Source organism: Lepisosteus oculatus, chromosome 15, assembly GCF_040954835.1.
Source record: "Lepisosteus oculatus isolate fLepOcu1 chromosome 15, fLepOcu1.hap2, whole genome shotgun sequence".
In the NCBI taxonomy this organism is placed as follows: Eukaryota; Metazoa; Chordata; class Actinopteri; order Semionotiformes; family Lepisosteidae; genus Lepisosteus; species Lepisosteus oculatus.
The window spans coordinates 26,375,661-26,398,359 of record NC_090710.1 but is presented as its reverse complement, the minus strand read 5'-3'; the positions used below and the strand labels follow the sequence as shown (position 1 = coordinate 26,398,359).

The 22,699-nt window shown below is 37.5% G+C and overlaps 1 long non-coding RNA gene across 2 annotated transcripts; it reads left to right on the top strand.

The window, feature by feature from the left end:
• The first annotated feature begins 8,806 nt into the window (after nucleotides 1-8,806).
• On the top strand, nucleotides 8,807-21,677 carry LOC107079473 (uncharacterized). 2 transcript variants are annotated; one of them, XR_001480415.2, is made up of 3 exons: nucleotides 8,807-9,457; nucleotides 17,908-17,957; nucleotides 21,647-21,677. It is a non-coding gene; the product is annotated as an uncharacterized lncRNA (long non-coding RNA). The 2 variants fall into 2 exon arrangements; XR_001480416.2 differs by lacking the exon at nucleotides 21,647-21,677 and adding an exon at nucleotides 18,695-19,460.
• Nucleotides 21,678-22,699: the final 1,022 nt, after the last annotated feature.

Genomic DNA, 22,699 nt, shown 5'->3' with positions numbered 1-22,699 from the left:
TGGCATTAAAAGTTGCAAAAGGCTTTTCAGTGCAGCATTTTTCTGTATTGATGACTGCCAGTGAGTACAAGGTATCTTATGTTCTTTTTTTTTTAAAGAAGTGAGTGAAAGCTGGTAAAATGTGAGTTCCTTCTGGAAGTGTAGATGCCTTGTTGTATGCAGAATAATATTGCATGAGTTGTGTTAAAAAAGGTGGTTTAAATAAGATGCAGTCTTTAAATATTGGCATTAAACATTTTTGATCATTGCAGATGGAGACACCTAAGCAGGCAGAAGATCTTAGATGGGGGAAAACTGATGTATTTATGTGTTTTGAATAAATATATTTAGATTGGAGAGGGCTTTGGGGTTCACTTATGGCTATCCACAGATATGAAGGGCTGTAGAAGGGGAGTTAATATTGGAGGTCCAGGTTTAACTTTAACGGTTTACAGCCAATGTTTCCAATGGCAACAAATTTCCCAAGAAGGTACCGCAACAGGATTCTTCTGAAATACCACTTTTTTTATTTTGTGGAGACCTACACTGCCCATCTGCTTAAGTGATGTGTTATTAATGGAATATACCTCCCACGTTATATGTGAGAGAGGTCAGTATATAAAAATATAAATCTGGGGGACGAAAAAAAGAAAAATACATCATTGTTAGGATTGCTCAGCTGTTTGTTTTCCCCATTTTAATGAATCTGCCATCACAGTGTCTACCTTAATTAACATGGTACTGCTGACCAGGAAGGGTGTACTGCTGTTTCAGTTAAGGAAGAAAACCTTTTAGGTGTGGGTGTGTTTGATGAAGTGGGACACAATGACTACTGAACAGAAAGACAATTAACATTGTGAATTTATGGAATTACATACCTTTTTACTCCGGGTTGAGTGTATCAACTGTATTTGCCTTACAGCGTTTGCAGATTGTTGAAATGTCAGTAGGCCTCTTATCAACACAGTAACCTTAACAATAAGCCTGCACTTTTCAGTTTTTATAAGCATGTATAAATTTGTAATGTGGTGTGTGTATTTCAAGTAAGAGTGTTTATTTATGTAGATTAGATGCCAAAAATACTATTGCACTTACATGTGGATGATAAATAAAAGAAGTGTCTGCAGAGCGTAATTTAAGGCTGGGTAAAGAAATATTCTTGTGTTCTATGAGTAAATATCTCACTGAGATCTCTATGCAGGGCACATGTCTTGTAAACAGACGACATACAGTATGTAGTACTTACTCCATCTGAAAACTGTCATTTTAAGTTCTCTTCTTCTCAGGCATTGCTTATTTTGCTTTGTTTACATTTACGTCTACAAAGAGGTCCCTCAGACCCCATTATGTGGCTACCTTGTTAGAACTGTGTGTTGTGGCGTGAGGGGACTGAAATATTGCACTGGTCTTAGAATTTAGTTACATTCCAAGCTGTTTACTGCATCTGAGTGTGACTTGGCTAACGTTTCTTTCATATCCTAGTTTTTAAATACATCTAGAGACGAAAGATTCTAATTGCCCAGGCGTCATCAGAATTGTACGTGGAATGTTTTGGTGCTTCAAGAGTATTTAAACTGAGTAAAACTAGTAGTTTACAAATGTCAAGCTGTGGAAAGACAAAGTAAACTTTTATTTAAGACATGGTTTGGTTACCGAGTTAATAAATAGCATTAATGCTTTTACTTAACAAAAATGTTTGGATTTAGTTAATTTTCATTCTAATTTCCACATTTTTTGACGTGGCTGTACAGAATATTCTGAAAGTAGTTATTTCTCATTACTTAATAGCAGAGGGAGGTACCTTCTTTGATGCAGATATTACTATATTAGTTGGTTGAAGCTCTTATGCAAGGCCCCTCATATTTGCACCTGTTTACACATTTTACTGGAACAACCGGGGTGAGATCTTCTTCAAGGATACAACAGCAGGGATTTAAATCCACAAACCTCTAGTTATACAGTAGCTCCAGGACCCTAACTGTCTTCGTCATTTGTTTTAGGTTTGTAATACAAGTTGCCTTCCTGAGATTTTAGGGCCCTTTACGGAGTGATGGAGGAAATTTAGGAAAGTGACTTTAGAGGTTTGTTAGGATAGCCACTGGGAATTAAACGTATCGTTGGGCCTTGTTTTGAATTGAACTGTATTACTGCAAAGAGGTCTTAGGCTGAAATGTTTAAATATTTTCAGATATCAGATGAGATGACCGCCATGTGTGCACTTCTTGGTCCCTGTGTCATTTTCCAGTTGGTCATCTTTTGCTTACCTAATAACAGTAAAACAACAATCTCCCTGCCATGTTTCCTGTACAATCACGTAGATCTGTAAACACAGTGCTGTTTTTCTTTTTAGCTATTGTAGATATTGTCATCACAGGCCCAGCAAACAATGCAGTGTTCTGTGCCTTTTCTATGTCTTTTATTCAAGTCCGCAGAACTTTTCTACTGAAATATAATTTTGTGTGAGGCTCCTAATTGCTTTTTTCTAGAAGGTTTCTAAAGAAGCCATTGGCAGGCCGAACTGGTTTTGTGATTCAAAAATTAAATTAAAGGATAAACAAGACCTATCAAAAAACAAAAGTCTTAATGGTTTCAGAACTTCTTTTTTACTTTTCCTGTTTTGTGTGTGTGTGTGTGTGTGGATGTGTGCTTGACCTTTCTAGAAACTGAGAAAAAACTGAAAAGGCTTTCTTGTAAAAAATTTGTGTGCTATCGGTAAGCTAAATTCTTTAAATTGATTATTTTGGATGGTTTTGTTTTGCTGGTTTTCCTTTACCAACCTAGGTAAATTATTAATTGGGCCATATTACTGTATTAAAGTGGATCTTTTTTTCTAGTGTGTGGCAGTTAAGGTGGACCGTTATTTTCTTGGGGAATAGAAATCATGCAAGCCTTGCACTGATGTAGCAGCTTTCTTAACCAAGCATACAATACGGTAATTAATTGTGAACAATGATATGAAAAAAAACTTTATTTTTGAAACTCAGAATTAAGTAGACTTTCCAGAGGAGTTGCAGATGCCTTTATTACACTTCATGAGTTTTCTACAAGTTGACGTAACTCATTTTGTTTTTTTACTCCTCTTGTCTTGAAGTGTATTGTGCAGTGTATAATACAGTGAGAGCATTGTAGCGCCTCTGTTCTTGTGCGAGACACAAATGACTGTTTTTGTCTGCAGGCTCATTCTAGTGTTATTTGCCTGCAGCAGAGTGAAACGCCACGCTGTGTTTGCAAGTGTAACTAGTGCACATTGTTTTGTCACTGCCCTGGCTGTTCTGTAAGGCCACGAATCGGGAGGAATTTTTCAGATAAATAGTACCGTGCATTCTGTGAAGAGCTGTGGCTCTGCAGTAGGACAGTGGTAAGTATTTTTTACAAGACATACCCCAGCCCTCTGCCAAGTTGTCTTTATCTCATTGAGCAACTTCACTTTAAAATGTCACACACATGACATGACATTTTTATTGTCAGGCCTATGTCAGACCCATAACACCCGAGCATTATTTGAGGACGATTACAATTATACTGCAGCTCACAAACCATTATTTTAATATTAGTGTTTTGAAGCTGTGATTTTCTGTGGCTTTATTAACCGAATACTTTAAGATCGTCTGGGAGGTGATGCTGCCGTTTTCTCATTTTCTCCCTTTTTTGAATTCTTTGTCAGTTTTGCTGAAGGCGTTTGGTCTACAGTTCTGTTGTAAAGAAATCATCCACTTTGAGCACATTTGTCCAGCATGGAAATTCACACCTCACTCTGCATAGTTCACTGCTCTTATGGATGTTCATTGCTGAAGATAGAATGTTTGATGTTAAGATAGAACCGGTTTTAACTCAATGAAGCTGTCTTGCAAGTATGTCTTTCTGAATGAGTTAATAGAGTATTCCTCTTCCTTTAGTGGCAATTGTAGCTGAACAAAATCTCATATTGGATATCATTGCAAACTTTAGCCACTGTATCCTAAAGTTCCATTTTCCGATAATGAGAACTCATAAACCAGCTGTGTCTCGGCCTTCTCATTAATATTACAGGCTGGAACACATTCATGCTGCCGACAAGTACATCTTTATGAAAAATAAGCTTTCGACTTTCCCTTTCATATTCTAGTCTGTTATCTCCATTTCCTTTTGAACCTGTTTTTTGATCACAAGTACTGGCTGACCAAGGAGAACTGTAGCGAATCACGTGTCCTCCAAGAGGTGTGTTGTGGAGCCAATTGTTTCTTTGAGCGTTCTGTGTCCTCGGCAGCAACGGCAGATTCACTAATGTCAACACAAGGACAATAACCGTCCAGTTCTGCAGACACCTGGTCAGTGCCTTGTTAACTGATGTAGGGTGAGGCTCAACCAGTCTTCAGAGGACCATTCTGAAACCAAACCGCCTACTGTCAGAGTGTGGAGTTTAAAGGCAATTTTTGCTGTGACCATTCTTCTTCTAGGTCCCTTTGCAGGCCCTCAAGGCCCATGGGGGAATGGGGGGGCAAGGGCCACCACTTTTCTTGCCCATCTGACACGGCAGGTGGAGGAGATGTGGTCCGCATCACGCTCCGGCCGGCCTATTACCCCCGGAAGGGTTAACCCCCAGTACGCATTTGGAAAGCAGGCTGATCGGACCTGGGAGCCGTCTGGAAGGACTTGGGTAGGGACAAGCGATGTAGCTTGCGCTGGGGTTGAACCCAGGACCTTCCAGACAGGAGCTAGACGCCCTTGCCGTCTGGGCTGCCACGGCTCCGCTTTGACCATTACCGACCAAATAGAAATGTTGCTATTTCTGTAGAAGCTTGAATGCTGTTTTTCATTAAGAAGATGCGGGGATTGCATTTATCAAATGGGACTTTCAGGGCAAGTGAGTGTTAACAGCTAGTTGTTCAGTGCCACATCATTGCACTCTCTTCCCCCTGCATACTGTAAAACAGCTCTCCAGGCCACTGGGTGTTGGAGTTCAGGGCTGGGCAGGCCTGGTCCCAGAAGGTCTGTGTGCACAGACCAAATGAACAGCTTCTAACTCTTCATGTGCTGGGACTCCTTCCAGAAAACCTAAGCACACGGGCCCACCAGAGCCTCCATTGCCCACCCGTGTTCTGGGTGAAGGAAATGCCGATAAAGACGGGTGTCATTATAGGTGGGTAGCCTTTTCCGGGTGCATTGGGTGAATCTTCAGTCAGGGTCATTTTGGGGAGAAAAAAGAGAACAGCTCAAGTGTCTTGGGAAAAGATGTATGTATTTTGTTACACGTGGTTGGTGGAAAAGATTAATTTGTAGCTTCCAATATTTCACCCTCTCTGATGAAGTGTATTTAAAAACAATGTAAAAAAAGGCATAAATATGAAAAAAGGAAGTTATCAATAGGAAGATAATGCATGAAGTTCTGTACAGAGAAGGACAAATGAGGCAGTTTGCTCACGTTCTATAGAAATGCTGTTGTACACAATGGGTTTCATCAGGGCCACTTTGACCCTTTCATTTCTTCAGGTGTGGATCCCACAAAAGAGAACACGGAAGAGTATAAAAATGGACAAAGGTGCTGTTCGGAAGCAGTGTTTCAATGCAGAGGTTATGTGGGACATTTGGCGAGTACTGGTACAGTAATGTTTGGAAACATTTTGGTATAGACCAGCTTTACAAGGTTCACTTACTGGGCAGCTTTCGAACAAAATCGCCAGTCAGTTCTGGAATTGGGCACAAATTAGAGTATTGCTGATATGCACAATCTGTACACTTCTGAGACAAATAACTTCAGCAACCAAGAAACAATATTAGATGTTCATTATTCTTCATTATTCTTTGCTGTTTGCACTATATTAGTAATAAATTATTTGCCTGGACTCTGCAAGTGTCTTTTTTTTTAAAACGGCAGCCTTGCATTACAGAAAAGCTTCAGTTTGCCTTCTGTTAACTGTTTTCTTATCACAGACTTTTTCCATATGCAGATGTCTGATTTAAATGTGCATGCAGGGGTGCCTTCATGTACTGTACACTCAATACAGTATGTGGGAATTTTGAATACTGCTCAGAACAAAGTCTTGCATGTTCATGATCTGTAGTTGTAAAGTATATCTGCATTTTTTTTTGAGTGTGCGTTTCATGTATTCACAAGTTGTAGATTAGGTCAAATATATTACAAATACACCGAAACTAGAGTAACACATAAAAGGTATGTTATTCACACCTCGTTTTTACATGTGCACATCAGAGATTTTATTTGAAGACTGTAATAAAATAAATCCCTTTTACTTCTAATCTCTGGAGTAATATTTATTGTCATAAATAATTCTAAAAATATATTTGTATTAACTATTGAGAAATAGACATTTCCATTAGTGCTCAGGTGCTACATGGTCTCTGTCACCTACGCGCACAATATAACGGAATATTCTTAAATGCTTCTGAGATGGAGCTGTGTATATTTGTGGGGACCTCTCTGAGTCATGATCGGTGCGTCAGACACAGAAGATGCCTGCTTGCAGATGCCTAATCAATTCTGCAAACCGAAACCTGCCGGCAGGTTTCAGGGAAATAGTTTGGAAGTGTTTCTTAATGCCATATTAAATTCTGTAGGAGAAGGATGGGATGGGCGACCTGAAAGATATAGTGAGTGGTCTGATTAGACACAAAAGGATGTACCCTGAAAATGAACCATGCAGGGGCTTGTTCTGAGTTTAAGCATTTCTCCAAGTTTTGTATTAGAACCGGCAGTTTTCGTGCTGTAGATCAGAGGTGACTTATACAGTAACTGAGGCAACTCTGAAAGAGTCACAGAACAATTTGAGAAATGGAAAGATCTGCCTTTCATGACAATATACTGCCCCTAGTTTTCCGATTTCTGATTGATTTGCCAAGCTGAGTAAAACAAATTGAATATTGTACTATTTCTTCGAGAGGAATCCTCCTCTTATTATAGGCATTGTGTAGTTATGAAATCCACTTTACGTAATGAGGTCGTCCGGGGTAAAAATTGGTGTTGATCAGATACTGTTTTTTCTTTGCGACATCTCCCACTTCGTTTTAAGCGGCTTTGGGATGCTAATGTGGTTGTACGAAGACACTCCGACTCAATGAGGTCGCTCAGCGCGCCGAGATACTACAGTCTAAGCACCTTGCACGACAGTATATTCAACTATTGCTTCTGCCAAAACAAAACAAAAAAACTTGGATCTCTTCGGGCGACAGAATCTCAAAGTCTTATCACTGTGTCCCGAAAGCCGGTCCGAAAGTCTGCGCACCACTGCCGACTTGACCCTGTCTGTGTCACTGGACGCCGCAGAGGAATTTCAGAGGGGACCATTCTTTATTTATTTTTTTTACAAACCGAATTTAAATTCTCTGCCAGTGTGGCCTTTTAATGCCTCCTTAATTTGCTTGAGATCAAGCCGCGTCGTACTCGTTGAGTTTGCTAAGGTCAGTTTTTAGGTCACTTTTGTGTGTGTGTGTGAAGGTTAGAAATAGCCTAAAAATGAATTCTTGTATTAAGAATATTGACCGTGTGTGAGCACCTGAGTCCCCGTCGTACCCACAATTTATATTTTCTGGTCACTTTTTAAAAAAAATGGGGGGGTGGGGGGACCAAGGACCGACATTTTAAATGAATGCCACAGTCGGTCACACCTCTCCGGCCTTAATCTGGGCCGGGTGAAGAAGGCAACCTGTCCCTGCTGTCTGTATGTTGGTGTGTGGGGAGGGGAGGCTGCATTCAGCATCCTAGTGCCTTTAGTTTGAGAAAAAGCTCCAGGCATGTGCTGTGGTCGCTAGACTGACACAAGCGCTGTCAGTGAGCCAGCTGTCTTAAGGGCAGCCTTTTCACCCTCCTCCATCATACCCCAGTGAAGTAACTGTGGGGTGTGCTGTGTCCGTTCAAGTTCATCTTCATGTCGAGAGCCGTCAGCCTCCTCTCTCGCAGTGAAGGGGCTTTCGACGGTTGTGCCTGGTCCGTATCAGCCCGTCCGTATCACACCGAGGGTGATCACGGCAAATAACCCCGAGTTTCGGGGGGAGAGGAGTGGTTTCGATAGTTTTTTAAGACGCACACGCCGGAGAGTCGCACATCTGTGTCAATATTTTTTGTTCGCCAAAAAGGCTAAGAGATCTGTGTAGTAGTGAGCAAACGCACAAAACGGTGACCTTAACGGCGAAAATGTCGGTTAAAAACGGATTATTTCTTTCAAAAAAAAAGGTGGGGTTGAAGATTGAGCATGTGGTGTAGGGAAACGGAAAAAAAATGAATGGTAACGTGCTTATTAAGAGCTCATCAATGTGGTAATGATAAAACATACTGTCGTCGCCACCCCCCATTAAAACCCGTATAATAATGGGTTTCATACAACCCATTTTGTATGTGTTTGGTCTTGCTTAAAACGACGATTTTTATTGGGGAAAAAATAGCGGTATGTTTGTGTTCATTTATGTGCCACCCCTTTCCAAAACGAAAAAAAAAAAACATGTAGGTAATTCGCGTATGGGAACGTCATTGAAGACTTCTCTTTTTTTGTTTTTGTTTTGGCTGTTGCTTAAATAAGCATTTGTGGGGCTATCAGATCGCCTCCGGCTTGCCTGTACAGTCTTATCGGTGGACAACATGTTCGTTTTATTTTTCCTGTTTTCTGAGCGAGAGCGGAGCCGGCCGCAGCGAAAGGGTTAAGCCGCCCCCCCTCCCCCCGCGCGGAGAGCGGCCGGGTGCGTGGGCCGCGAGCCCAGTCGGAGAGAGAGCGCCGCGCGCTGCTCCAATCCGCGGCCCGGAGATCGTTCCCGGCATGCCCATGGGCGGAGGGGGGGCGGCCCTAACGAATTTGAATGAGCAGCCGGGCTTTCGGCGCCATTTTCGAGTACAGCAGCATCGGGCAGAGAGGGAGGAAGGGAGGGGGGAAGACGCAGAATCGGAAAAAATAGCGTTTTTACTTCTTTAAAAGGCTCGAAAAATGCCAGAAAAATCGGCAAAAAATACGGGAAGTCCAAGGGAGGCGGCGGGCAGCCGTGAGAGTGGGGGAGACGGACCGCAGGGGTGATTAAGGAGGCAGGAGAAACGTTGGAAAGAAGAAAGGGGTTCTGACTCGTCTTCGGCTGTGGAAATCGTCATTTTTTCAAAAAATCGTAAAAAATAATTGGCCTTCCCTAAAAATACTAAAAAAAATTCAAAAATTATTTGGGGGGCTGGAGAGTGGGCTAGGTGGTTTTACGCCCGAGTTTTCTGCGATTTGGGTCTATTTTTAACGGTAAATTTGAGCGGGAGCGAGGATTAGAAATCGGTACAGTCGGCGAGACTTGTACAGGAGGGCAACATCAATATCGGGCTGTCGATCATAAGAAAGCAGCCGCTTTTGTGCGAATATTATGGTATTTTAGGCTTTTACGTGGAGAATATGAAGATGATTGCCAAAGACATATTCGCGCTTTTTTCTGACATCTTTGGGGAGAATAATACCTTTGTTGTGAATAAGCTGATGGATCCTCCGGTTTGGAAAGGGAACTTTTTATCCTCCGTGTTAAGGTGGGTGTCATGCTCTTGTTTTTTTTTTCCTCTTCTATGAAAATTCCGATTTCCTTTATCTTTTCGGCGCGTACCTTGTGTTTCCATCTGGAGTGCAAATTATTGTAATCAGCTGCTACAATCCCCAGTTTTGAAAACGGACGTTTCAAGCGTTTTGCGTTTTAACTGGACCGTGAATGTTGAATTTGCCTGCACTTCTCTCTCGGTGCATTTCTGATCGGCTCTACTCGAAAAAGACAAGATCGCCCTTTTTTTTTTCCCCTCGCCCGTCTTCCATTTACTTAATATAAAGAACCTTGGTGCTGCTGCCTGCAATTTTACGCAGCCGTAATTATCGTGATGTGTCACCCACTCCTACAAATTCGCATTATTACAGTAATTGCGCCCGGCGTGTTGGTAGTTCACCACTTTCGGGTGGTGTTCTGTCATGTCATCTCGATACTTAGTGTTTTCGACTTGTCAATATCGGTTGTCACGGCGTGGCGATAGATTCTCGCCCTGACCCTCTCGTGTTTACTTACACTGGGGCTCACTGAAAATTTGCTGATCTTTTTATTAGTGGTGCCTGTGGGCTGGACGCAGTAGCGAAAAATGTCAGTTGTGAGATGATGGGGGGTGGGGGGTGGGGGGGAGTCGGGAAATCAGGCAAACCTTTCTTTGGATCGGTGTGTTTCCCCCCTCTTTCGGCCGACGTACAGGCAGAAGCGTTCTCGCAACTTTGCAACAATTAACCTGTCTTGCAGTTTATAGCTCGGCTATTCTGCCCACGTAAACTTGCTGACTCTGTCAATATACAAAGCGGGCATGAATGCCAGAGTTATTTCACAACTGGCTAATGTCTAGCTAGCAAAGGAACGACGGAATTGGCCATCGGTAACTCGCAGATAGATCTGACTTGTAGGCTTCTTGTATTTCTGCGTGTCTGCTCGGCGCTGAGCCGCGGACAGCACGTTTTGCGGGCAGTGGCAGGTTACTGGGCTGCTGGCGTGTGATCGCCGAGATCTGCGTGAAGACCCTGCGCTTGCATCAGGCGGAGGCTGTTGGATGGAAATGTGCTAGAATTCGAGAAGTTAGCCGGCACGGTCCCTCGTCCCAGCCCCTCCTTGAGAAATTCGCACCGCCGGGGCTGTCTGAACGCAGCGAAGCTGAAATGCTTTGCTTGTTCAACAATTTAATAACGGGATCCTGCAGCAGCCGAGCTGTGGCTTAACACTGATGTGGTATACTCATTTATTTCTCGTTGTGGACATAAAATAGGTTCCTGTAGCCAGAGCCGGGAGTTAGTTGACTGTGCTTTTTCTAATCTTCGCCTCAGCACCCCTTGTGGTAACCTTTTCTTTAACCTCAAAAGAAATTATACGGGTTTTAGTAATCAAGTATCTTGACCTGTCAGGTCCTCGGCCTGGCGTCTCACCTTTTTCCCCCTCGGTGCTCCTGGCTGATGAAAGCTGATGTCCAGATGTGTGGGTATAAATGTAGTAGGACTGTTTTTTTTTTACTCTCGGTAGTCGGTTATCTGAAACCAGTGCAAATGTCCCATTTAATACTCGAATCCTTCCACTGTTTTGAAGCATTGCCTTGATTTTGTCAGCTCAGAATTTTGAAAGTATTGTCGTACATTTGGGCAAAAGTTTTATTTTATTTGCTCGCTTTTAGCAGGATTTTGGAAAGAAACCGGGCTTTATCAAACAAGTGCTTTGAACGAGTAGAGGTTGAGTTTAACGGCGGCACTTGGATGCAGATTTCAAAGATTTGTGTTGTTTGATTGTTCAGTCGCACTTGCTGGATGCCTGGAGATTTTTTGCCATATCTTCACGACGGGAAAGCTTTAGTTAAAAATGCCCCGTTGACCCTTTATTGTAATATGCTTTTCTAACGTGCGTTAAAATAAATTATACTTGCGTCAACATAGCAGTTTAAAATTGATATTTTCATATTTTAAATGCGATACGGTGGGTTGAAATCAAATCTTAATCAACCCAGTTGGTATTTGCTGCATATAGTGATTTTTTTTACTTAAAAGGGAATCTCCCTTTTGTGTCATTTAGCCTCCCAAGCCTACAAAAAGGGAATTTCCCTTGCATTTTTTCATTGAGAAGGTCGTCAGAATTTAAGAATGATCCGCCGACAGGTCAGCAGGCATAGTTAATTTCGGCTAGGAAACTGTCTTTAGCTGTAAAACGGGATCCAAAATGTAGTTTATGCCTTTTTTTCATTAGCATACAACCCACTCTGTCCTGCAGTATCCTAGAAGCACTGACTCTACTGTACATAATGAGCTCCCTACGTCATTCATTGCTAGTTTGCATGGGGAGTTAAGAAAAAGAAGACAAAAATGGCTTCTTTTTTGAAAGTGTAAATGAGTACTTAATGTTTTTTGTCTGTAATGTGACCCTGTGCAATTGTAGTTTCTATCTTTTAATTTTTGTTGATTAATAATTAACTGCCTTGCTTGTAGATATTCACATTTTTATAGACTGTTTGGCAATAGTCATGATATTTTGTTAATCAAACTATTCTTATGCAAGAATTTTATTGCAATTGAAATATTACAAGAGGGGGTGTTTGTAACCTGACGTATGTATTTATGTGGAGAGTTCCTTGTCGTCTGCTATAAGGACAATTATTTTTATTTTACAAGGAACACAATAGGCCCCTTCTAATTGAAAGCATGACCATTTTTTTTGTTTTAATCTGTAGTGGAATATTTATACCACTTTGGGTTTAACACTCATTTCTAATGGATATTTTATATTTGCTATCTAATCCTGCCCCATAATGCAGAGTGAATCAGCCTAATCTGGTATAGAAAACTGTTGGCTTTTCAGGCTTAGATGTTCAGATGCTGGCAAATCCAGAAGGTAGTCTGTAGTGGATTTGTTGAAAAAGTGTGTTTTGAGGAGTAAAGTGGAAGTGACAAATCAACAGACTAGGGGGAGAGATTCAGTGGGGAGAGACTGAAGAAGTGTACTTTGTTCAGGATGCCCAAATGTGGAATAAGGATCATTGTTAAATAGTTCAGCATTGTACAGAATGATTTTATGAGGAAATATGGAACATGAATCTTTCATCTGTAATTTAATTTGTGCCTATGAAAACAAACAAGTTTAAGGAAATGTTGATTGGATTGGCATTTCAGCTTTTAATACGTTAGTTTCATACTAGAGTATAAAGTACTGTGTGAAATGAATACTTTTTTCTGTAGGGTTTCAGGTTGTTTTCTAGAGTTTATTCAGTGACTACTTTCACACCAAGCAGCAAGAAAGTTTTATTCCTTTGATCTTCAGTGTGTAACAAAGTGATGGGTGGCTTGATATTTCCAGATCTGGAGAATTGTGAGCAAACTGTTTGGCCTAATGAAGTTTTTTTCCTTCAGTATGTTTAATATTAAGAAATGCAGTGATTTGTACATGTATACAATGCATACATGCTCATATCCATGCAACAGAAAAGATTATAAATGCCACCTGGGCAAGTTTGTTTTATTTTAGTCCCTCAAAATTATTACAAAAGGTTGCTTTTATTTTCACATCAGCAATACTGATTAATGTACTTGTTTAGTAGGCTACATATTGAGACTTGCTTTAACATCTTAATAAAAAAATACTAAGCATACTATTATAGTGTGCCATTCTACTGGAATGGAACAACCTACAGTACCTACAGCCTTTTTAAGTGTTAACCATTACATAAACTTTGCATAACCACAGGGAGCATCTTTCTGAAGTTAATTTTAATAACTTTCTCCTGTTTTCCGTGCTGAGTCTTGCCATTGTTAATTTTCTGATGTACAAAAAGAGGCATTTTGATAATTCTTTGGAGAATAAAGAGTAGTAAAGTTGCGCCTCCGGTTACAGTAACCGAAAACTTGTTTTTCTAGGTTTGTGTGTACATAAATATCGGACTGTTTGTCCAAGTAAATGTCACTGTATGTATAGATGATAGTAAAAAATAGTTTTACCTGACAGGTGTTAAGATCGATTACAGTGGGAGTTGGAGAGAGCATTTTTTTTGCAGTTAAAAAACTGCTTTTAGGGCAATGATACACAAGTATACATTTTTGAAAATTTAATTGTATTTTCAGAGCCTCTGAATTTTTTATGATATTGTAATTTCTAAATTTTATTTAATCACATTTATTTGTACTTTAATTTATTTTTTGTTGTAAGTGGTTGCTAGTGATGAATCTGTTCAGTGTTCACACTCCCTGACTGTATGTGTGTACACATACACTGAAACATTTATGTTGTCAGTTTGGAAAACATGATTTTTTTTAGTTTTATACTTATTCAGAGGAGTCGGTTTTGAAATGTGAAGTTTCAAACATAAAACTTGTCTTTAAGCTTTTTTTCATTTTTTGAGTAACTTAAGACAATTTTTGGCCAGAATAATCTCATTTATATTGTGATGTAATGTAAAAGTACAGTCATCTCTAAAGCAGTACAAAATGAAAATGTTGAGAAGCTTAACCCACGGTCAGAATTACAGTATTATCACACAAACCCTCAATTTCAAGTTTCAATACGTTATGAACATCAGATTGTAGATTCCCAACATGGGGTGGGCACAATTTCTTTTCACTTAAATGATTGTGCTCGCTATTAAGATCTCTTATAATTTGGTTTGCTGTTGCATATTCATGTCATATGGAATGTATTCCTGTTAATTCTGGTGGTGAGTAGTTTTTAATATCAGTTTTTTTTAAAGTTTAACCCTTTAAGTGGTTTAATACATGGTTAAAAATATTAAGGTCTGGTCTGTCGATTAATGCAACAAAAATGATCATTGCAATGTCGGCTTCACGTATGGAGGGACATGAGCTGTCAGTTTGTATGAGGATATTGTTTAATAGAAAAACAAGGCTCTCAGGTTATTTTCGTCTCCTGCACCCTTAAGTAACTCTTAATGTCAAGAATATTTTAACCCTGTTGTTTAAAAGCCTCTTGAATGGAGTATCAAACGTGCAAGAACAGTTAAAAAAGATGATAGATGTATTTGTTTCTCTTGCCGTTTAATCTGGTGTAAATTTGTCCTAGTCTGGAAATTATGCATCCTATTATGAACACCTTTTTGATCCCTGTTTTTTAATAGAAATGTGGAACAAGGAATTCTTCGGCTGCACTAGTCTCTTGAAAAAAAAAAGGGCCATGGTGAGTCTTTTGTTTCTCTGCCTTTTCTATCTAAAAGGAAGCCACTCCTGGAAATGGCCAAATAGTTCTGTGGTGTTGTCTCTAATTTATATAGGTTAGGGAGTGCCTTGGTCTGTGACAGAGCATCATGGTGACTGTGACAGTTATTTACAGCCTAATAAGGGTAAGTTTCTCAATAAAATGATCCTGTTTTGTGTTGGGACACAGTGAGCAGCTGGGGGGATTCTGCTCTTTCTCTTAAAAATGGCAACCTCAAAAATCCCTCAGATTATAGTTTTTGGTCCAGGGATTTCTGTTCATGGCTAGTATAGTATGTACAGGGAAAAACATTCTTAAAATGTTTTTAAATAACTGTTTATTGGGCATCTTTTCCTCATTTGTTTTTTTTTAATGTGTGAAGGTAATGTTTTACTAAAATAATGAAGAGTTAGAAAGTGATATTTTTCTAATGAAAGTGTATTTAGGGTTTCGGTGAATTTGTTTTTTTCTTCTTCACTTTTTCCCTCTCGGAGTTTGTGAAATGCAGAAATGAAACTTTAAACTCACAAGAGCCCAAATTCAAGTATCAGTGCAGAAGGATCAGGTGAAGCTGACTGATTGCAGTGTAAAAGTTATCTGTAAACAGACAGCTGGCACAGCTGGTGGATAGACGTGGTACTTGATGTGTACAGTACGTGCTGTAATGTTTTTGTAGCCGAAATTCAAGGTAAGAGGAATAAAATTAATATCTAGGACCTCTAACTTGGACTTGTCAGTATGTGTAGTCTAGTTATGCTTTTTTTCTGATGTCAAAGGAAACAATGTTCAAGAAGCTGGTCTCTAACCAAAATTAAAACGGCATTATTTTTCCTCTCTTGGCTTCCTGTTTACAATTTTAAGCCTTTATGTGAAAAATTAGTTTTGACAATTGAAGAATAGTTAGCTTGTCTAATTGGGTGTTAGTGTAATTTAGAATTTTAAAGTATGGTGTGTGAAACTGAGCACACTGTTTTAGTGGGGATTTTAAATTAAGGCTGTTTTAATTTTACAGTTTTACTTGAAAGACTTACATTTTAATCGTTTAAACAAATATTAAGATTTAATGTTTTCACTTATTTTGTAATGTGTTTTTAATTATATTGTCATGATAGATCTTCTTACTCCATGGAGTAGAATAAAGTGTGGTAAATGGTGTTCCCAAACATTTGGTTTGTTTTCCAGAATTCTTGTGCTTAATTTCTTTAAGAATATACCAAATTTGTAGAAAGTTGAATTTTCATTTTTACTATCATTTAATATTCTGCTTTACAGTGAAACTAGATAAGTAATACTAGGTTCAAGAAAGACATCCCACGTAACTATGACTAATCTGCAGTAAATATTACTACTAGTATGAGTTCGGCAGATAACAACTGTAGTCCATAACTGCATTTCAGAAAATCAAAATGATTAGCAGTGTACTACAAATGCTTTTCACTGTGATTTTTACAAATGCTATGCATAATGAAAACAGGTGTGAGTACTAACTGTTGTGCTGGTTCCCTTTTTGGAGAAATACACTTAGTTTTAAAATCAAGCATCAAAGATGACGAGTAATTTTAAGTTTTAAAACTGACATTTATATACACATAGCACTATCTTTTTGTGTGCAGTAAAATACATTATTATTTGAGCTTCACGTTAATATTTTATTTCTGTTTTTTAGCTTATTAAATCCAAAGGAGGAAATTTCAGTGTTAACAATTGATGGATAAAATAGCCTACCAGTGTTTGGAAACTAAAATCATTAAATACAGTTGACTGATAACCACTGATGTTTCAGTTAATCTAATTTTCAACTTTTTTTCATAAGTACTTAAAAATAAAAGGTAATTTCCTTCCATAAAGAAATGAAGTTATTTAAGAAACAATGTTTCTCGTTGTTCAATGCATGAGGATTAATCTTTCAGTCAAAATGGATAGATTTTTATCTGCAGATGAAGTTACAGGAAATGAGCTCCTTTTTTATTCTTGAGTATCCTTTCTCGTGCAGTCAACACTCATTTTACTGACTCCACTTCGGTGTGTTTCCTAATTATGTACTTGTAAATAGTCTGAATTAGCTTCATGTATTGTGTAATGTAAACATTTGTTAGAACTAATCATTAAAAACTGTGCTGCAGCTCTTTGCTTTAAAGGTTTTCGTAGTGTAATGTTAAATTTTATTTCTCACATAGTGTTTTTAGAGCCTCCAGACTTTTCTATCAGTGTGAAATCAAAATAACTTTTTTGGTTGCTGTTGTAGACTAGCTTTTTCCAAAAAAACAAGAATTCAGCTAATGCTTGGGGAATCTTAATCACAGTAGGTAAATCTAAAAAATATATATTTAAATTTGGGGGGGGTGTGAGTGATTTTTTTAAGTCATGAACCTTTTGCTGTGGTTGCATCTAAAGTAAAAGCTGAAAATTTACACATCCTTCCAGATCGATGTGCTCCTATGAACTGATTTTATTATGCCTAGTTGTAATATTTTTATTTAAATTTGAAATTCATTTTGAGAATGTTTGACTTGGCTGAAGATTTGAGGGTGCATGATTCATTGCATTGTGAGAGGCGCTATTACAGTAGTGAAACTTTTGTAGGCTTAACACCCACAAATTCATGACTTATTTTTTTCTTACGGTAAATAGCATATTTTTAGAAGCCATATATTGCATTAATTAAAAAATGGTATGGCAGTTTTTCTGTGAAAAAAAAGGTATGATCGCTGTATTTGAGCCACTAGAGTACAATAGTCATTTATTTTTTGAAGCTAGTGGGTTTTAACCAAGAAGCAGAAAGTCTTGCATGTATTAGGCTAACTTCTGAAATGCTAATGTGATCAGTAATGAACAGATAAGCCACAGTGAAACAATTGAAATGCTTAGGATTAAATGTGAGCTGAATGCAATAGCTATTGGACTTCTTGAAGTATATTACAACTTGCCACCAGGTTCACATGCTGTCATATAGATCCAAGTATTCAGACATTTTTCACTATAGGGATTAATCAAAATAATACTAAAGTACTGTATTTTATTTTTTGTTGATGAGATGTGATGGGTGTCTGTCACATCTGTAGGTTTTTTGTATGTTAATGGCATAAAATACAGATTTTTATCAATTGAGCCATTCAAATTCATTTTAGTTTTTTTAAATAAATGGAGGCTTGTACTTTTCAGTTCTGTGTAGGAGAAATATAATCTTAATCTTTGGAAGAGATTCTAATGTTCCATATTTCAGGTTAAGAATCAGATGTCTTTTACGTAGCACTTAGCTTGTGTGCTTTTTTTATTTTACAGAAAATCCTGGAGAGAACATGAAAACGCTGTTTTGACCTGAGAAAAACAAGGTGAGCAAATCTGTTCGACATACTCGGAGAAAATGCGATGGGCCTTTGTAAAACCTTGCATGAGGTATTCTTTATTGGACTGAAACTCTCAATGAGCCATTATTGCCTTGATCAATCTGTGGAGTTTGACTCAAATACTCTGACTGCAAAGCCACTGCTTAATGTTAATTTTCTTTGCTTTTTTTCTGCAGTGCTTCAAATTAGCCTAAAGCACCTCGATAAGAATGACCTTTGTCCCTTGTTCTATACATTATATGTATTCTGAGTTAATAGATTTTACAATTGGAATATTTCTTTAAATGCTGGACATGTAGTACTGTAAATATTTGCATTAATGACATGGCAAACTAAGTGTTTGAAAGACACGAATAAGGTTCTCTCATTTGTTGATGTGCTAAGCATCAGTGTTTAGAAAATCATCAGTTATTTTCAAAAATTCATTTCCTTGTTAAGGAATGAGAACTACTGGTAGTTTGTTCTGAGCAAAGGTATACCAAGATTTACTTTTTTCAGAAGGTATTTGACTGCTTAAAATTGCTTTTATATTTTAAGGATCTATGTTGCGTTTAGATAAGGTTTCCAAAGACAGGGTAGTGTTTTTTACCCTCTGTTTACAGCAGTTAAGATTTGTATTTTCTAATGAATTAGTGCGACTTTTGTTTCTTTGCACTATGAAATCAAGTCTACCAGTTCTTTTGTGATTTCCATTTCTAATGCTTTCATTATTCTCCCTTCAGTTGTATTAAGATTCAATGGCTCACACTTGGAGAAGCATGAGCTTCTACCACAAAAATCTTCTCAACCGATTGCTCCTAATTGTCGCTGAGCCATGCAGAGAGAAGCAACAAGAGCCAAATCACCTGAAGCCATTGGTACTCTTCTCTGTAGTCTCAATTGTAAATCTATTAACAAATTAGGTATTTTTTAAATCTCATGTTGCTTACTGGACAAATGCCAGGAGAAGATTTGCCTCATTTTCTAAATTAAAAAATCCAAATTTACCATCTTGCTTAGTTAACATTTTGTCATCATTTTAATTCACAGAAAATTTCTAAACTTGAGTAAAACTAAACTGTAGTTTAATGGTAGAATACAGCTTTAGCAGGTATGTTCTACTGCAGATTTGTTCTCATTCTTTATGAAATTCATTAGTGGATCAAGTTATTTTGATTTTTTTATAAGTAATATTTGAAAAAGTGCTAGAAATAGTGGGTAGTTTTTAATTTGGGAAGATAGCATCATTATTCCTTGGTAATGATATTTTGTGATGGAAAATGAGCACTTCCTCAATTTTCTTAATTTGCCACAGTTACTGAAGACACTTTGTGACATGTTCATAGTACCAATGCCATAAAGAACCTTTTAAAGTTCAGAGATCAAGGTCATGTATGCAATGAATGTCAAAGGCAAGAAATACAAAATGGCAAAAGGGAGAAAGGCAGGCATGCTATCCTTTTTTAATGCAGCTCAGGAAACCCATTCAATGGCAGCACTTGCTTAATCCATGTTTTCTTACAATTTCCAATGTGAAAATAGTATGTGATGGTTTTTGATAAAATCTGTTTAATGGTACTGTTTTTTTTTTTACTTTTGTTGGTTAATTGATCTAGGTATTTAGATTAATATAACATTAATTCATAGCAACAAAGGTAATGTTATTGGAGTTTTAAAAGATGAAGTTTATAGACTTTAATAGGATATTGTTCCTGGCAGTAATCCATGTTCTGCATTTTAAATGGAAGATTTTTGTTGAGGATAGTGGAGGATGGGTTATCCTAATGTATAAATGCCCAAATTCAGAGATTAACATTTCATCAAATTTATTCACATTCTCCATCTCTTGTATCTAAACAGAAATGTAAAAATCTGTTTTTTTGTAGAATTATTTGGAATAAATTGATTCATACCATGGTTAACTTGTTTAAATTCTTAGAAGTTACATTTTAGCAAAACTCATTTATTAATTTTTTAAAGGTGCATATATATCCTTCAGAAACTTTTACATGCATTTCAGTAAAGGCTTTTGGTTTCTAATTGGTGAAACCTTGATTGATTACATTTATTTTATAACTTTTTAAAAAATCAACGAAATGAAAATAAAATAGTTTGAATGTATAAACTATATTTTTGAAGTTTTGCAGAAGCATTATTTGCTTTTTTAAAAAAATGACTCGAAGCTTCTTTGCTAAATGTTAAAAGTGGGCTTACCTGTGTTCTGTTAGTTTGCAGAGAAATAATTTCCCAATTTTCTGATTTTAACATTCCTCAGTGGATCAGAATTTTCTTTTGACTATTTAATATTTAGGTGTTTAGAAAACTTATGCTGCACAGAAACAAATGTATAGCTGCTTTTAAAATTAACAGCCAAAACATGGCATGTGTTTTTAGAGGAAGTGATGACTTTTTTTTCTGAAGCATTTGTTTCACATCTGATTGTGATTTTTTAGTGGGGGCGTGGGGCCGTTAATATTGGAGATGTTTTTGAATAAGTGGCATTAGGCAGCCAACAGTTAGAGGGTGGCCATAGAGTGTAGGCCTCTTTCTTAGCCTGTACTTGACTATTGCGGATATCTTCCTTCACAGGTTTTTATCTTACTTTTTTGTTAGATACTCCTCCATAGTTCTAATTAATCTGCTAATTTCAGATAATTCAGCATAGAAGCTTGTGACCCTGACAATATATAGGAATAATGCAAATTGTTTGTCGTTTATAAAATATCAGTTGCATAAAATGGACATAAGAGCTTTCCTTTTAGTTTTCAGTGTTAATGGTTATGTTTAGATTGTAATATTTTGTATTAACTAGGATTCCTAATCATTCCAGTTTAATTACCACATTCATTTTGTTTCTTTTATTTTCAGCAAACCTTTTCTATTTTAGGATGGTTGAGCAGTGATCGTGTAAAAGCTTCTTTAGCAACCTGGGAAATGTTTGTCATGCAGGATAGTATTAATCATTACTCAGCCCACAAAAAAGCAAAAACTCCAATTCTTGAAAAGATGCAGCTGTTTCCTAATTTGCTAGTTAGGTCTTACAATAAGCATACTTTATCTTCTTAATTTAACACATTTAAATGTAAGTTCGTGTGTGTGATGTTTTTAAATGGATAATTGCATTTTAAAACCTACCTACATTGTTCTCTTTAGTCTCATTACAATTACTACCTGAGATGGGTGTTTTCTTTATTTAGATGTAATGGCAATACAGTTATTAGTGTTATTAAATTTCTGCAATAAGAATAGTTTAATTTTTCCCTGTCATTCTACGTTAGTCATTACTGGAATTACACTAGACATTTGACCTAATCACATGATTGACCTTCAGAGTATTATACTTAAGAATGCATCGTGTTACATGTGAGCTTTCAAAACATGAAGTGTTGTGAACAAGCATATTAACTGTTGAAGTTAAGTGTGTGTTATTTTGGTTTAAAGGTTGCATTGTCTGTACATGGCTTAGATTTTTTTATGTACATAGTTATTAGTAAAATACATTTAGATTCTCAGAACTTGTTTTGATAATACATGGATAGCACTAAATGAAAGGATTGTTTTTAAGGTGTTGAAAGGTTTGCAATCTACAAACTTACTGTTTTGCAAGCGTGTGTAACTTTATAACTTGTGTTGTATGTGAAGGTTTAGAATATTCACCTTGTATTAATTTTTTTTTCTTCTGTTTACATTTACAGACCTCAATATCTCGTCCCCCTTGAAGGCTTGTTAAAAACCTTGCTGTGTTGTAGCAGCACATAATGGTTTGTTGGTTGTACGGAGATGCAAGCCATACTGTGCTGCTGCAAAAACACAAGGATCTGAGCTCCAGCCATACTGGAAATATGCAAAGGTTATGCAAAGCAGCTTTGGAAATGCTGGAAATCGGACTTCGGTGAAAAATAGCATAACGTTTATAATGGCAGCCATGCTTTAGCAGCACGTAAATATTGGAGTTAAACCACTTCATATCTCTCCAGTATTGATCGTGCTGCTGAAGTAAGATTGTTCATTTGTCATCACGAAGAAGCCAGTTGTGGATGAGATTTTATTTTCATAACCTGGAAAACCTAAGATTGTTATGGAAACTGTAAGTAAAACTTGGTGCACCTTTTCATGCCTTTTCTAACATTTTACTTGGCTTGTTATCACTTAGTTTAAGTCATTGGCTTTTTCAATTCAGAATTGCTCCAACAAAATTGAACATGTGCATGATAAAACTACCTCTTGTTGTCAGAACAGTCACCTAATGCAATATAATGTATAAGGTAATTCACATAAGTTCAGGATTTTCCTGGGAAGGTAATATATTCAGGAAGCTTTCTAAAAATGTATTCAAGGTGTATTTCCAGTAGTCATTGTTGGGGTTTCCTGAAATCATGGAGTTCCATGTTTTTTTATGTCTGTCTTGTACTCCATGTGAAAAAATGTAAATTTTAATTTACTGTTTAATATGCGAAATCATACCTCAAATGTTATATACTGTGTTATTTTAGTGCAGATGTCTGTTTATAGTTTAGAAAGTTTAGTAATTTTCTCTTTGAAATGAACTTGTAAGCATTAAACTTCATAGATTTAAATAAGTTTCCTGTAATTTTTTGTATCAGTAATGCTGTGATTTACTTTAAACTCACGTGCTTCTAATTATCCCTTTTAATGGGTTGGTAGCAAGTTACTCAGCTGGATATAGGCCTAGGTTTCGGCCTGCAGAGGTAGCAATACAACCGGTTATTTTTAGATCGACACTTACC